Below are 16476 nucleotides of genomic sequence, written 5' to 3' on the forward strand. Positions count from 1 at the left end.
ACTGGAGCTCTTGAGCACCGAGCCTGCCCAAGCTTACCTGGCTCGATGCCCACTCTAGCCCGGCAAATACGAAGGGCTGGTATGAACCGTACCGGGCTATGCACCCGCACTGGAGACACCGTGCGCTCCATAGCATAACACGGTGTCTGCCCGGTCTCTCTAGCCCACCGGAAAGCACAGGGAGTTTGCGCAGGTCTCCTACCTGGCATAGCCATACTCCCTGTAAGCCCCCCCCCAATAATTTTTTGGGGTTGCTTCTCGGGCTTCCTTGCCAACCGTGTTCCCTCGTATCGCCGGCTCCTATCTCCTGCTGCCTCTGCTTCCTCCTTGGGGCGGCGATATTCACCAGGCTGAGCCCAGGGTCCTCTTCCGTCTAATATCATCTCCCAAGACCAGAAGTCCTTATATCGCTGCTCCTCATGATTAACAGGGAGAGTTGGCTCAGGTCTGACTCCTGACTCTGCCACTCTCTCCCTGAGCCCCCCCCCCCAATACATTTTTTGGGGTGACTTTCTGGTTTCGCTCTGCGCCGCCGTGTTTTCCTTTTCGACTCCATTCGCCTATAGCCTTCTTCGCACTGCTCAAGCGAATCCCATGCGGGCTCCTGCACTCTCTCTGGGTCGGCCGCCCACCTGTCGATTTCTTCCCACGTCATATACTCCATGCCATTGCTGTCCATAACGTCCTCCCATGTCCATTCCTCCTTTCGCTTTTCCTGCGGTCGCTGCCTGTAACCACGCCGCTCGGTCCGTGTGTGGTGGGTGATTCTGTAACGGCGTTCTTCGTTTGTTGAGAGAGAGTCGGACCGAAATGCAGCGTGGTGGTTAATCATGATCTTTAATAAAGAAAACGGCGATACATGAAATAAATAAATAAATACGAGAACAACAAACGGAACGTGAAACCTAATACAGCCTATCTGGTGAACACTATACAGAGACAGGAACAATCACCCACGAAATACAAAGCGAACTCAGGCTACCTAAATATGGTTCCCAATCAGAGGCAACGAGAAGCACCTGACTGCTGATTGAGAACCGCCTCAGGCAGCCAAGCCTATACAACACCCCTAATCAGCCGCGATCCCAAATACTACAAACCCCAATACGAAACACAACACACAAACCCATGTCACACCCTGGCCTGAACAAATAATTAAAGAAAACACAAAATACTAAGACCAAGGCGTGACAAAAACAAAAATCCAGAAAATCACATTGTATGATTTTTAAGTAATTAATGTGCAAGACATAAGTATTTGATACATCAGAAAAGCAGTACTTAATATTTGGTACAGAGATCATACGTTTGCAATTACAGAGATCATATGTTTCCTGTAGTTCTTGACCAGGGTTGCACACACTGCAGCAGGGATTTTGGCCCACTCCTCCATACAGACCTTCTCTAGATCCTTCAGGTTTCGGGGCTGTGGTTTCTGGGCAAAACAGACTTTCAGCTCCCTCCAAAGATTTTCTATTGGGTTCAGGTCTGGAGACTGGCTAGGCCACTCCAGGACCTTGAGATGCTTCTTAGTTGCCCTGGCTGTGTGTTTTGGGTCATTGTCATGTTGGAAGACCCAGCCACGACCCATCTTAAATGCTCTTACTGAGGGAAGGAGGTTGTTGGCCAAGATCTCGCGATACATGGCCCCATCCTCCTCCCCTCAATACGGTGCAGTCGTCCTGCCCCCTTTGCAGAAAAGTTTCCACAAATAATGATGTTTCCACCTCCATGCTTCACGGTTGGGATGGTGATCTTGGGGTTGTACTCATCCTTCTTCTTCCTCCAAACATGGCGAGTGGAGTTTAGACCAAAAACTATATTTTTGTCTCATCAGACCACATGACCTTCTCCCATTCCTCCTCTGGATCATCCAGATGGTCATTGGCAAACTTCAGACGGGCCTGGACATGTGCTGGCTTGGGCAGGGGGACCTTGCGTGCGCTACAGGATTTTAATCTATGACGGCGTAGTGTGTTACTAATGGTTTTCTTTGAGACTGTGGTCCCAGCTCTCTTCAGGTCATTGACCAGGTCCTGCCATGTAGTTCTGGGCTGATCCCTCACCTTCCTCATGATCATTGATGCCCCACGAGGTGAGATCTTGCATGGAGCCCCAGACCGAGGATGATTGACCGTCATCTTGAACTTCTTCCATTTTCTAATAATTGCACCAACAGTTGTTGCCTTCTCACCAAGCTGCTTGCCTATTGTCCTGTAGCCCATCCCAGCCTTGTGCAGGTCTACAATGTTTCCCTGATGTCCTTACACAGCTCCCTGGTCTTGGCCATTGTGGAGAGGTTGGAGTCTGTTTGATTGAGTGTGTGGACAGGTGTCTTTTACACAGGTAACGAGTTCAAACAGGTGCATTTAATACAGGTAATGAGTGGAGAACAGGAGGGCTTCTTTAAGTAAAACTAACAGGTCTGTGAGAGCCGGAATTCTTACTCGTTGGTAGGTGATCAAATACTTATGTCATGCAATAAAATGCAAATTAATTACTTAAAAATCATACAATGTGATTTTCTGGATTTTTGTTTTAGATTCTGTCTCTCACAGTTGAAAAGTACCTATGATAAAAACTACAGACCTCTACATGCTTTGTAAGTCGGAAAACCTGCAAAAATCGGCAGTATATCAAATACTTGTTCTCCCCACTGTAACTGTTTTAAAGTCACTATTGGCCTAATGATGAAATCCCAGTGCATTTTCCTTTCTATCCGGCAACTGAGTTAGGAAGGATGCTTGTATCTTTGTAGTGACTGGGTGTATTGATACACCCTCCAAAGTGTAATTCATAAAATTCACCATGCTGGAACGGATATTCAATGTCCACTTGATTTATTTTTACCCATCTACCAAAAGGTGTCGGTCTTTGTGAGGCACTGGTTAACCTCCCTGGTCTTTGTGGTAAAATCTGTGTTCGAAATTCACTGCTCGACCCGAGGGACCTTACATACAAATTATATGTGTGCAAACAGAGATGAGGTAAGTAATCATTATTGTACTTACTTTGACTTGTTAAGCACATTTTTTGTCCTGAACATATTTAGGCTTACCATAACAAAGCAGTTTAATACTTATTTCATTTCTAAAAACACAATTCCACTTTGACATTACGCGGTATTGTGTGTAGGCCAGTGATACAAAATCTCAATTTAATCAATTTTCAATTCAGGCCATAACACAACAAAATGTGGAAAAAGTCTAAGGGTGTGAATACTTTCTGAAGGCACTGTACACAATGGTCAACCTCTTAAACAGATGGCAGTTGTCTCCCACACATAAGCAAACTCCTCTGAACTAGGCTTGAAACTGATGCGACATATAAAATAATTGTCTGGCAGCTTCTAACAAGAAAATATTAATTATTGTATCAGACTAGTTGATTCCTTTTGGTGTGTGTTAAGGGGGGTAGGGGTGACATTAAGGTGTTTCATTGTCGTAGTAACGAGAGTGAGTCAACAAGAACAGGATGTGTGCAAGTTGGGTTTAAGTGATAATGCTAGAGAAGCCCGTGTTTGGAGGATATATTGGCACAGGTGTCTTTTTTTGTCTCGGGCCAACAAACCGTGCAAATATATCCCCCAAACACCGGCTTCTCGAGCATTATTCGTTTTATACAATGGGGTCACAACATATTCAAATACGTTATTATTATGAATTTATTCATACTATTTCATCTTTCCACAAGAAAAAGTCCCGACACAAATCTAGGGTTGCTAGCCAAGCCGGCTGGTCATTAGGTTGCCAGAGACACGACCCAGTCATGAAGACTTTTTGTTCGAAATCGTCACTTCTAAATGTTCCGTTGCCATTCTGGCTGGCAAATTTCTTATCCCTTGCTTGCTAGGTGGTCGACGACGGCTAACAGTCAAACAGTGCAGCCAGAATAATAGCAAAGTAGCTGCATTTGTTTAAGCTGTTTTCTAGTGACATTTATTTGGATACATCCATAACAATGAGCTAATAACGCACAATTTCACCTGACAGAGAAAATATTCTCTCTCGTCAGGAAACTGTTTAGAGGAGCTAGCGAACCACACAACTAACACAATCTCTTCAAACTGAAGCTGGAAAGACAGCAAACTAGCAGTATTTTTTAATGGCTGAGAAAGCTGTCTGTGCCCTCCTGACATGTTAATTCTCAATGGTACAGTGGAGATCGAATTTCAATATTGAAACAATGTTGCAAAGGTCTGTACTTCCGGTGCCGACAGAGATGGCCGCCTCGCTTCCTAGGAAAATATGCAGTATATTTTTTTTTTTGTGTTATTTCTTACATTGGTACCCCAGGTAATCTTAGGTTTCATTACATACAGTCAGAAAGGATTACTGAATATAAGAGCAACGTCAACTCACCATCAGTACGACCAGGAATATGACTTTTGCGAAGCGGATCCTGTGTTCTGCCTTCCACCCAGGACAACGGAATGGATCCCAGCCTGCGACCCAAAACAACGACGTCGTAAAAGAGGCAAACGAAGAGGTCAGGCTCCAGGGACGGGCACATTGCGCACCACTCCCTAGCATTCTACTCACCAATGTCCAGTCTCTTGACAACAAGGTTGATGAAATCCGAGCAAGGGTAGCATTCCAGAGAGACATCAGGGACTGTAACGTTCTTTGCTTCAAGGAAACATGGCTCACTCGAGAGACGCTAATGGAATCGGTACAGGTTTCTTCACACATCGCGCCGACAGAAACAAACATCTTTCTGGTAAGAAGAGTGGCGGGGGCGTATGCCTTATGATTAACTAGACGTGGTGTGATCATAACAACATACAGGAACTCAAGTTCTTCTGTTCACCTGACTTAGAATTCCTCACAATCAAATGTCGACCACATTATCTACCAAGGGAATTCTCTTCGATTATAATCACAGCCGTATATATTCCGTCCCAAGCAGACACATCGATGGCCCTGAACAAACTTTATTTGACTCTTTGCAAACTGGAAACCACATATCCTGAGGCTGCATTCATTGTAGCTGGCGATTTGGATCACTGCTATTCTAACTTCCGTGACGCATATAAGGCCCTGCCCCGCCCTCCTTTCGGAAAAGCTGACCAGGACTCCATTTTGTTGCTCCCTGCCTACAGACACAAACTAAAACAAGAAGCTCCCGCGTTCAGGTCTGTTCAACGCTGGTCCGACCAATCTGATTCCACACTGCAAGACTGCTTCGATCACGTGGACTGGGATATGTTCTGCATTGCTTCCAACAACAACATTGATGAATACGCTGATTCGGTGAGCGAATTCATTAATAAGTGCATTGACGATGTCGTTCCCATAGCAACGATTAAAACATTCCCAAACCAGAAACCGTGGATTGATGGCAGCATTCGCGTGAAACTGAAAGCGCGAGCCACTGCTTTTAACCAGGGAAAGGTGACCGGAAACATGACTGAATACAAAAAGTGTAACTACTCCCTCCGCAAGGCAATCAAACAAGCTAAGCATCAGTATAGAGACAAAGTAGAGTCACAATTCAATGGCTCAGACACGAGGTATGTGGCAGGGTCTACAGTCAATCATGGATTACAAAAAGAAAACCAGCCCCGTCACTGACCAGGATGTCTTGCTCCCAGGCACACTAAATAACTTTTTTGCCCGCTTTGAGGACAATACAGTGCCACTGACATGGCCCGCAACCAAAATCTGCGGACTCTCCTTCACTGCAGCCGACGTGAGTAAAACATTTAAAGGTGTTAACCCTCGCAAGGCTGCAGGCCCAGACGGCATCCCCAGCCACGTCCTCAGAGCATGCGCAGACCAGCTGGCTCGTGTGTTTATCGACATATTCAATCAATCCTTATCCCAGTCTGCTGTTCCCACATGCTTCAAGAGGGCCACCATTGTCCCTGTTCCCAAGACAGCTAAGGTTACTGAACTAAACGACTACCGCCCCGTAGCACTCACTTACGTCATCATGAAGTGCTTTGAGAGACTAGTCAAGGACCATATCACCTCCACCCTACCTGACACCCTAGACCCACTCCAATTTGCTTACCGCCCAAATAGGTCCACAGACGACGCAATCTCAGCCACACTGCCCTAACCCATCTGGACAAGAGGAATACCTATGTGAAAATGCTGTTCATCGACTTCAGCTCAGCATTTAACACCATAGTACCCTCCAAACTCGTCATCAAGCTCGGGTCTTGACCCTGGGTCTCGACCCCGCCCTGTGCAACTGGGTAAGGCTCTCCAGAGGCTCTGTTAAACAGCCACCACTAACATTGAGTGGCTGCTGCCAACACACTGACTTAACTCCAGCCACTTTATTAATGGGAATTGATGGAAATTGATGAAAATATATCACTAGCCACTTTAAACAATGCTACTTAATATAATGTTTACATACCCTACATTACTCATCTCATATGTATATGTATATGTATATACTGTACTCTATACCATCTCTTTATGTAATACATGTATCACTAGCCACTTTAAACTATGCCACTTTGTTTACATACTCTACATTACTCATCTCATATGTATATACTGTACTCGATACCATCTACTGCATCTTGCCTATGCCGTTCTATACCATCACTCATTCATATATCTTTATGTACATATTCTTTATCCCATTACACTTGTGTGTATAAGGTAGTAGTTTTGGAATTGTTAGGTTAGATTACTCGTTGGTTATTACTGCATTATCGGAACTAGAAGCACAAGCATTTCGCTACACTCGCATTAACATCTGCTAACCATGTGTATGTGACAAATACATTTGACTTGATTTGATTTTGAGACAGGCATCAAGGTTGATACAAATATCCGCTGTTGAAAACCAAATACTAGGCGAAAAGCAAGGGGAGATGTTTAGATTCCTTTTTACAGTGGAGATCAAGATATATTGCCTGTTGAGCTGATGAGACAGTGGATTGTGCAGTGAGATGGAACAGTAAATAGACATTTCAACACGATAGCTAGGGTATTTTACTGGAAACTTTCAAAGTTTACCATAGACTACCAGGATTTTATGGTATCACAGGATATCTAGTGGCCTTTTTCACAGGTGTATGTAATTATCTTCGACCCGCTCTCTGGACTTACAGTGGCTTGGGTAAATATTCACCCCCTTGGCATTTAAAAAATAAATCACTGCGTCATCGTACTGAGCTTGTTGTCATTGCAGGCAATCTCAATGCTGTGCGTCACAGGGAAGACATCCTCCTCCCTCATGTGGTACCCTTCCTGCAGGCTCATCTTGACATGACCCTTCAGCATGACAATGCCACCAACCATACTTCCTGCAAGACAGGAAGTGTTCTGCCATGGCCAGCAAAGAGCTCGGATCTCAATCCCATTGGGCACGTCTGGGACCTGTTGGATCGGAGGGTGAGGGCTAGGGCCATTCCCCCCAGAAATGTCTGGGAACTTGCAGGTGCCTTGGTGGAAGAGTTGGGTAACATCAATGGCTCACATGCTAACCTACAAAGCATTACATGGGCTTGCTCCTACCTATCTCTCTGATTTGGTCCTGCCGTACATACCTACACGTACGCTACGGTCACAAGACGCAGGCCTCCTAATTGTCCCTAGAATTTCTAAGCAAACAGCTGGAGGCAGGGCTTTCTCCTATAGAGCTCCATTTTTATGGAACGGTCTGCCTACCCGTGTCAGAGACGCAAACTCGGTCTCAACCTTTAAGTCTTTACTGAAGACTCATCTCTTCAGTGGGTCATATGATTGAGTGTAGTCTGGCCCAGGAGTGGGAAGGTGAACGGAAAGGCTCTGGAGCAACGAACCGCCCTTGCTGTCTCTGCCTGGCCGGTTCCCCTCTTTCCACTGGGATTCTCTGCCTCTAACCCTATTACAGGGGCTGAGTCACTGGCTTGCTGGGGCTCTCTCATGCCGTCCCTGGAGGGGGTGCGTCACCTGAGTGGGTTGATTCACTGTTGTGGTCATCCTGTCTGGGTTGGCGCCCCCCCCCCTTGGGTTGTGCCGTGGCGGAGATCTTTGTGGGCTATACTCAGCCTTGTCTCAGGATGGTAAGTTGGTGGTTGAAGATATCCCTCTAGTGGTGTGGGGGCTGTGCTTTGGCAAAGTGGGTGGGGTTATATCCTTCCTGTTTGGCCCTGTCCGGGGGTGTCCTCGGATGGGGCCACAGTGTCTCCTGACCCCTCCTGTCTCAGCCTCCAGTATTTATGCTGCAGTAGTTTATGTGTCGGGGGGCTGGGGTCAGTTTGTTATATCTGGAGTACTTCTCCTGTCCTATTCGGTGTCCTGTGTGAATCTAAGTGTGCGTTCTCTAATTCTCTCCTTCTCTCTTTCTTTCTCTCTCTCGGAGGACCTGAGCCCTAGGACCATGCCCCAGGACTACCTGACATGATGACTCCTTGCTGTCCCCAGTCCACCTGGCCATGCTGCTGCTCCAGTTTCAACTTCCACCTGACTGTGCTGCTGCTCCAGTTTCAACTGTTCTGCCTTATTATTATTCGACCATGCTGGTCATTTATGAACATTTGAACATCTTGGCCATGTTCTGTTATAATCTCCTCCCGGCACAGCCAGAAGAGGACTGGCCACCCCACATAGCCTGGTTCCACTCTAGGTTTCTTCCTAGGTATTGGCCTTTCTAGGGAGTTTTTCCTAGCCACCGTGCTTCTACACCTGCATTGCTTGCTGTTTGGGGTTTTAGGCTGGGTTTCTGTACAGCACTTTGAGATATCAGCTGATGTACGAAGGGCTATATAAATAAATTTGATTTGATTTGATCTCACAGCAAGAACTGGCAAATCTGGTGCAGTCCATGAGGAGGAGATGCACTGCAGTACTTAATGTAGCTGGTGACCACACCAGATACTGACTGTTACTTTTGATTTTGACCATGCCTTTATTCAGGGACACATTTTTCAATTTATGTTGGTCACATGTCTGTGGAACTTGTTCAGTTTATGTCTCAGTTGTTGAATCTTGTTATGTTCAGACAAATATTTACACATGTTAATTTTGCTGAAAATATACACAGTTGACAGTGAGAGGACATTTCTTTTCTTTCTGAGTTTACTTTGTAGAGTCACCTTTTACAGTAATTACAGCTGCAAGTCTCTTGGGGTATTTCTCTATAAGCTTGGCAGATCTAGCCACTTGGATTTTTGCCCATTCTTCAAGGCATAACTGCTCCAGCTCCTTCAAGTTGGATGGGTTCCACTGGTATACCTCAATCTTTAAGTCATACCAAAACTCTCAATTTGATTGATGTCTGGGCTTTGACTAGGCCATTTCTTGACATTTAAATGTTTCCCCTTAAACCATTTGAGTGTTGCTTTAGCAGTATGCTTAGGGTAATTGTCCTGCTGGAAGGTGAACCTCCATCCCAGTCTCAAATGTCTGGAAGAATGAAACACATTTCCCTGTATGTAGCTCCATCCATCATTCCTTCAATTCTGACCAGTTTCCCAGTCCCTGCCGATGAAAAACATCCCAACAGCATGATGCTGCCACCACCATGCTTCACTGTGGGGATGATGTTCTCGGGGTGATGAGATGTGTTGGGTTTGCACCGGACGTAGCATTTTCCTTGATGGCCAAAAAGCTACATTTTAGTCTCATCTGACCAGAGTAACTTCTTGCATATGTTTGGGGAGTCTCCCATATGCCTTTTGGTGAAAACCAAACATGTTTGCTTATTTGTTTCTAGAAACAATGGCTTTTTTCTGGCCACTCTTCCATAAAACCCAGCTCTGTGGAGTGTACGGCTTAAAGTGGTCTTATGGACAGATACTCCAATCTCCACTCTGGAGCTTCTCAGCTCCTTCAGAGTTATCTTTGGTCTCTTTGTTGCCTCTCTGATTAATGCCCTTCTTGCCTGGTCCGTGAGTTTTGGTGGGTGGCCCTCTCTTGGTAGGTTTGTTGTGGTACAATGTTCTTTCCATTTTTCAATAATGGATTTGACGGTGCTCCGTGGGATGTTCAAAGTTTCTGATATTTTTTTATAACCCAACCCTGATCTGTACATCTCCAAAATGTTGTCCCTGGCCTGTTTGGAGAGCTCCTTGGTCTTCATGGTGTCGCTTTCTTGGTGGTGCCCTTAGTTTCCTGGGTTTGCAGACTCTCTGGCCTTTCAGAACAGGTGTATATATACTGAGATCATGTGACATATCATGTGACACTTAGATTGCACACAGGTGGACTTTATTTAACTAATTATGTGACTTCCTTTGCTTCATAGCAAAGGGGGTGAATACATATGCACGCACCACTTTTCTGTTTAGAATTTTTTGAAACAAGTAGTGTTTTATATTTCACTTCACCAATTTGGACTATTTTGTGTATGTCCATTACATGAAAACCACATAAAAATCCATTTAAATTACAGGTTTTAATGCAACAATACAGGAAAAACTCCACGGGGGATGAATATTTTTGGAAGGCAGTGTATCACATCTTAAATATGAAATAATTAAATACGATAATTTCTTAATAAAAAATGTAATAACAAAACTGTAAAACAGCTACCAGAATTATACCCACACATTGTATAATGATTGATAACAGCATATACCAACACACACACTATAATTGAGTGAGTGAGGCTGACTGCTCCTGATAATGCCATCATGTGTGTGAAAACCATGTTTTGATGATGGTCACGTTTCTTGACTACCTGGTTACATGGTAATGTTCACATTCTAACCTCTCTTTTGTGCTGATTGACAACACAGGTACTGTATTACTGACTCAATGAGGACCATAGTGCCCTGTGTATCAGGTATCAAGGGAAGAACCAAGTGTAGTAACAATGTTTATTGTAACAACAGGGGCAGGCAAACGACAGAAGGCAGGCAGGGGTAGATAATCCAGAGTAGGAGCAAAAGTACAGGATGGCAGGCAGGCTCAGGCAGAGTGGTCAGGCAGTGGGTACAAGATTAGTACAGGCAAGGGTCAAAAACCAGGAGGATGAGAAAAAGAGGGGCTGGGAAAAGTTGGGAGCTAACAGGACAAACGCTGGTAAGCTTGACAAACAAGATGAACTGGCACAGACAGACAGAAAACACAGGTATAAGTACCCAGGGGATAATGGCTGACACCTGGAGGGGGTCGAGACAAGCACAAGGACAGGTGAAACAAATCAGGGTGTGACACCCACAGTGCGTCCAGGGCTAGGTCGTGACGTTCGGCCACGGCCTGGGACCCTTCCATCACACCGTGAAGCAACTCCTCGTGCTTACAAATAGTGGCTCCTTGGGAGGAGATGGCATTGCGGAGCTGGTCCAAGTCTGCTGGGTCAGTCATGGCCAGTTCGTACTATCAGGTATCAAGGTTAGACACAAGTGCAGACTGTGTGGGAAAAGACAGGAGCTGACAGGACAAACGCTGGTAAGCTGGACAAACAAGACAAACTGGCACAGAAAGACAGAAAACACAGGTATAAGTACCCAGGGGATAATGGCTGACACCTGGAGGGGGTCGAGACAAGCACAAGGACAGGGGAAACAAATCAGGGTGTGACACCCACAGTGCGTCCAGGGCTAGGTCGTGACGTTCGGCCACGGCCTGGGACCCTTCCATCAGACCGTGAAGCAACTCCTCGTGCTTACAAATAGTGGCTCCTTGGGAGGAGATGGCATTGCGGAGCTGGTCCAAGTCTGCTGGGTCAGTCATGGCCAGTTCGTACTATCAGGTATCAAGGTTAGACACAAGTGCAGACTGTGTGGGAAAAGACAGGAGCTGACAGGACAAATGTTGGTAAACTTGACAAACAAGACAAACTGGCACAGAAAGACAGAAAACACAGGTATAAATACCCAGGGGATAAGTGGACAAAACCTGGAGGGGGTGGAGGCAAGCACGAGGACAGGTGAAACAGTTCAGGGCGTGACACTGTGGCTTTCTGTAAAGGAGTGCGTAACTGGCTGCTGGGAAGTCAGGCGCAGGAGAGAAGAAATGGGTAGCAGAGAAGAAATGGGTAGCAAACGGAGCCCTTTATTGAGGCGAACAAAACACGGTACTCAGAAAACTAAACACACATGGGTTACAATAACCCGGCGCAAACCAGCCTGGAGTACACATACATTTACAAAAACAATTCCACACATAGACATGGGGGTAAACAGAGGGCTAAATGCAAGACGAATAATGAGGGAATGCAAACCAGGTGTGCAGGAAAACAAGACAAAACAAATGGAAAATGAAAGGTGGATCGGCGATGGTTAGAAGACCGGTGACGTCGACCACCAAACGCCGTCCGAACAAGGAGAGGGACCGAACTCGGTGGAAGTCGTGACACTTTCCTGGAAATGCAACAGTAGTATAGGTCCCAGTAAGAGAAAAGAAGAAGATGGTGAAAAAGTTGAGATGTTGGGACCAAATAGTTTGATTTGCAAAGCATTGAATTCTGTGTTTCCATGAACGTTGTATAAATAATGAGCAAGATACAAACATACAAAACAAGGCAGAAGAACTCTTCAGGCCATTCCAGTTGAAAGGGAACAACAGGAGCCATAGACCGATTATTGAACTGCATCAAATGTACCCTTTATGTATTGTCTTCTACTAAAGGTAGAAATGTACAGTAAGACAAAATCTTGAATACCATACCAAGGGAACTGTCTTATAATTTAACTCTTTGCAGCAGAAAAATGTGAGCTTCAGACATGCATTGTATGACAAGAGCACAATGCCTGTATTAAAGACACAGTGAAGAGTACTGTATGAATTCAGAATTGAGAACATTAGCTTGCCTGCCTCTGCTCTTATCCGTCTGTAACACATCCAATATAGTATCTATGTACTGTGTGAAAGGCCTGTTTATGAAATTCCCAAGGTACCCTTTTTCTGCTGAGATTAAGATTAAGGAAACGCTGGTTAATCCCTGCTCTCTCTCTCTACCCCTCTCTCTCCTTTTCTTGTTCCCTCTCTCCGCTAGGTGAAACTCAGTGTCTGATAATCTTTCATAATCCTCTTTAACCTACTGCCGCTACCAGAGCAGCTCCAATTCCAGTTTTACCACTACCATGTCTCTGACATGTGGCTCTCCACTGTCGTTTGGCAGCCCCAATTACTGTACTGATAACCAGTCCATTGAGCTGTCTCCTCCCTATGTTAACCTTTGTCATTAGGAATGAAGCGAGCTATGTTGCTCTCAAGAGCTTGCATCTCTAGACATAATAAAGATGGGAAGGTTCTAATTCTGTGCACAACATATCATTCCACCACCACAGATAGACAGGATAATTGCATTATAACTGTCAAATGTTTCACTTTGAATAATCACTTTTACTGAAATTATGACATAAATGTTTGTGAAGGTACCCTTCAAAGAATGTGTTACCATTTTTTACTTTCCCTGAAAAATATAGGGAGTAAAATACAGTCCTACAGCAGCTCCACTCATTCACACTCTTGAACTTTGAACGGAGGATAATATCAGTACCAAGTCACAGGGTCTAAGTAGCAATAACACTTCCAGTGAGAAAAAATATAATTTAAATGGTCAACAAAGGTAACACAATGAACCAAGATTGCCCTGTCTTGTCATAAAATAAGTGGTGATAATGCAAATAAAGACTTAAGTACTTGTAAACAACACTAAAGGGTTGAGTGACTTGCGTTCCTTTTATTCATTTGTGTCTTACAAAAGAAATTCATCTTTATGAAGGTTTCATTCATGTTGCAGAAAAGCAGGTGGAATTATATTTGCGTAAAAGAGTTTAACTAGACACATACAGAAAACAGTTTACACTGTTCACTAAATTTGAAGTGTGACATCATTAAACACTCATCCTAAGATACATATTCTCTGTCCTCCTTCCATCTTGGATGTGCTGTCTTTGCATGCTTGCCTTCCTTCCTACTAGGTCTCCAGTGTAGGTAGGTTAGAGGCACAGCAGAAGTGCTGATGTACTCAAAGTCCTGATTCTAGGGGGCAAATTGAAATGACAGTATGTTGGCTAGCTGCTGCGGCTAGCTGTAGGACTGTAAGACCTCTGTGAGAAGCAGTGACAGTCTACATCATCACTATTCCAAATGCTTATCGGCTATTCAGCACACAGAAAGCCCTTTCACATTCCTAACTCAGTTGAATTTCAGAACCACTTTGTCTGACACTCATGAACAACCAATCAAAATGAATCCATTAATATTTTATGTAAAAATGGTGTGTGCGCATGCTTTCATCCTTGCATATATGTGCGCGTACATGCATGCTTTCTGGATATATACAAGCATATACAATATATACATATATATGATCATGAGGACAATGGTTTGTGGATGTCTGTATCCCGGCAATGCGAGCTGCTTCATTGTCTTAATTGTCCACGTCAGCTAACATTTCTAAATATGTGCAGTTTGCAAAACACACAGCTACTTCCAAATTCCCTTATTAAATGCAGAATACTTTTTATTGAGATGATACTGTTAAACAAACACAATTTGTCACTCTAGTAGGCAGCCAATCGACTGCATGCTGAGGGCAGTGAGTGATAAAATAATGAAACTCTTATAGAGATATCTCTCCTAATGACAGCTGCGGAAAGAAAATATATGATTCATGATTTTTGGGCTCCTACTATTTGTCTTTATGCGCCAGCCAGAAAGATTTTGACTTCTCATTCGAATTAGCATTAAGGCTCACTCTGTCTAGAAGCCAGTCAGCAAGCGCTGACTGCAGCGCAGCGCTCAGCAATGGCTGAGTCAATATGTCTTCCCTGCACTTATAGTACAACAGACTGACAAGTCATTTCAACAGGGCTCCCTTCTTAGAACGTGGTCTCTGAAATCTATCGAGGCAACAGACCCAAAGCAGCTGCTGCAAGTTACTTCAACTCACCTTCAAGGACTGAACAAACTTATTTTAAAAACTTAACCTGAACTAGGGGGCTTCCTAAATGAGTTGGTTAACAACAAATGTGTCACAAACATCATCAGGGAAATGACCGGACCAAGGTGCAGCGTCGTGGGTGTACATTTTCCTTTATCTAGAAATGTCGCCAACAAAAACAAGAGAGGAGAAAAAAATTACCCCGACCGTGACGCTTACTAGGGCTATACAGGCCACTAACAAAGTCAACTGCCCACCACTAAGGTGGAAAAACAGGCTGCCTAAGTATGATTCCCAATCAGAGACAACGATAGAAATCCATTCCTGATTGAGAACCATATCCGGCCAAAACATAGAAACAGAAAACATAGAAATAAAGAAACTAGAATGCCCACCCTAGTCACACCCGGGCCTAACCAAAATAGAGAATGAAAACCTCTCTATGGCCAGGGCATGACAAAATGAATGCTCTATCATCAGTGGTGGAAAAAATAAGTACCCAATTCGCATACTTGAGATACCTTAATAGAAAATGACTCAAGTGAAAGTCACCCAGTAAAATACTGCTTGTGTAAGTCTAAAAGTATTTTGTTTTAAATATACTTAAGTATCAAAAGTAAAAGTATAAATAATTTAGAATCCCTTATAATTAGAAAACCAGACAGCACCATTCTTGTTTTATTTATTTACAGATAGCCAGTCAGACACTCATCATTTACAAACTAAGCATTTGTGTTTAGTGAGTCCGCCAGATCAGAGGCAGTGATGACCAGGGATGTTCTCTTGATAAGTACGTGAATTGGAAAATGTTCTTGTCCTGCTAAGCATTCAAAATGTAACGAGTACTTTTGGGTGTCAGGGAAAATGTATGGAGTTAAAAGTACATAATTTTATTTTGGGAATGTAGTGAAGTCAAATTAAAAGTTGTTGAAAAGATAAATAGCAAAGTCAATTACAGATACACCAAAAAACGACTGAAGTATTACTTTAAAGTATTTTTACTTAATTACTTTACACCACTATCTATCATCCTGTGCACTATAACTTTTACTCTGTGGATCAAGGCAATACCACACTGTATTCAGGCCTATTTTACAACATTTAATGTCAGCACTGTCGTCAGAATATTGAATACAGCTTGCGCACCCAATGTTATACAAGTGAAGCTTGAAGCTTGAAAGTCTAGAAGTTACACAGGTTTCCTGGCGCAACCTCAATGACAAACCCAATGCCATTTTCTTCCATCCTGTTTCTCTCCTCCCTGCAACTATAATGTATGTGCAGACATATTAATGAAAACAAATGGAAGAAAGCAGCCACCATGCTGGATAGAGTGGGGGAAAGAGGGAGGTAGGGATGGAGGGAAGGAATGGAGGGGTATTTATATGAAGGCAGTGCCACTGGAGCATCACTTCCCTTTCCTGTGAAGGTTAGTGAACAACAAGATTAAAGGAGTGTCAGTCAGCAACCCTAAGTGGCTGGCGGTGAGTGCATCTCTCCTAAAGGAATGAGCGAGAGATGGAGAAGAGAAAAAAATGAGAGGGTGTGGTGGAGAGAGGGAGTGGAGGAAGAGGTACGATGGAGTGAAAAGTGTAGAAATATTGAGGGTGTTTGGTGAGACGTTTAGGAGAATAGGACAGTGTGATGATGGGTGAGAAAGTGAGTGACGGATGAGACATGAGAGAAAAA

This window comes from Oncorhynchus kisutch, linkage group LG4, assembly GCF_002021735.2.
Source record: "Oncorhynchus kisutch isolate 150728-3 linkage group LG4, Okis_V2, whole genome shotgun sequence".
Lineage (NCBI taxonomy): Eukaryota > Metazoa > Chordata > Actinopteri > Salmoniformes > Salmonidae > Oncorhynchus > Oncorhynchus kisutch.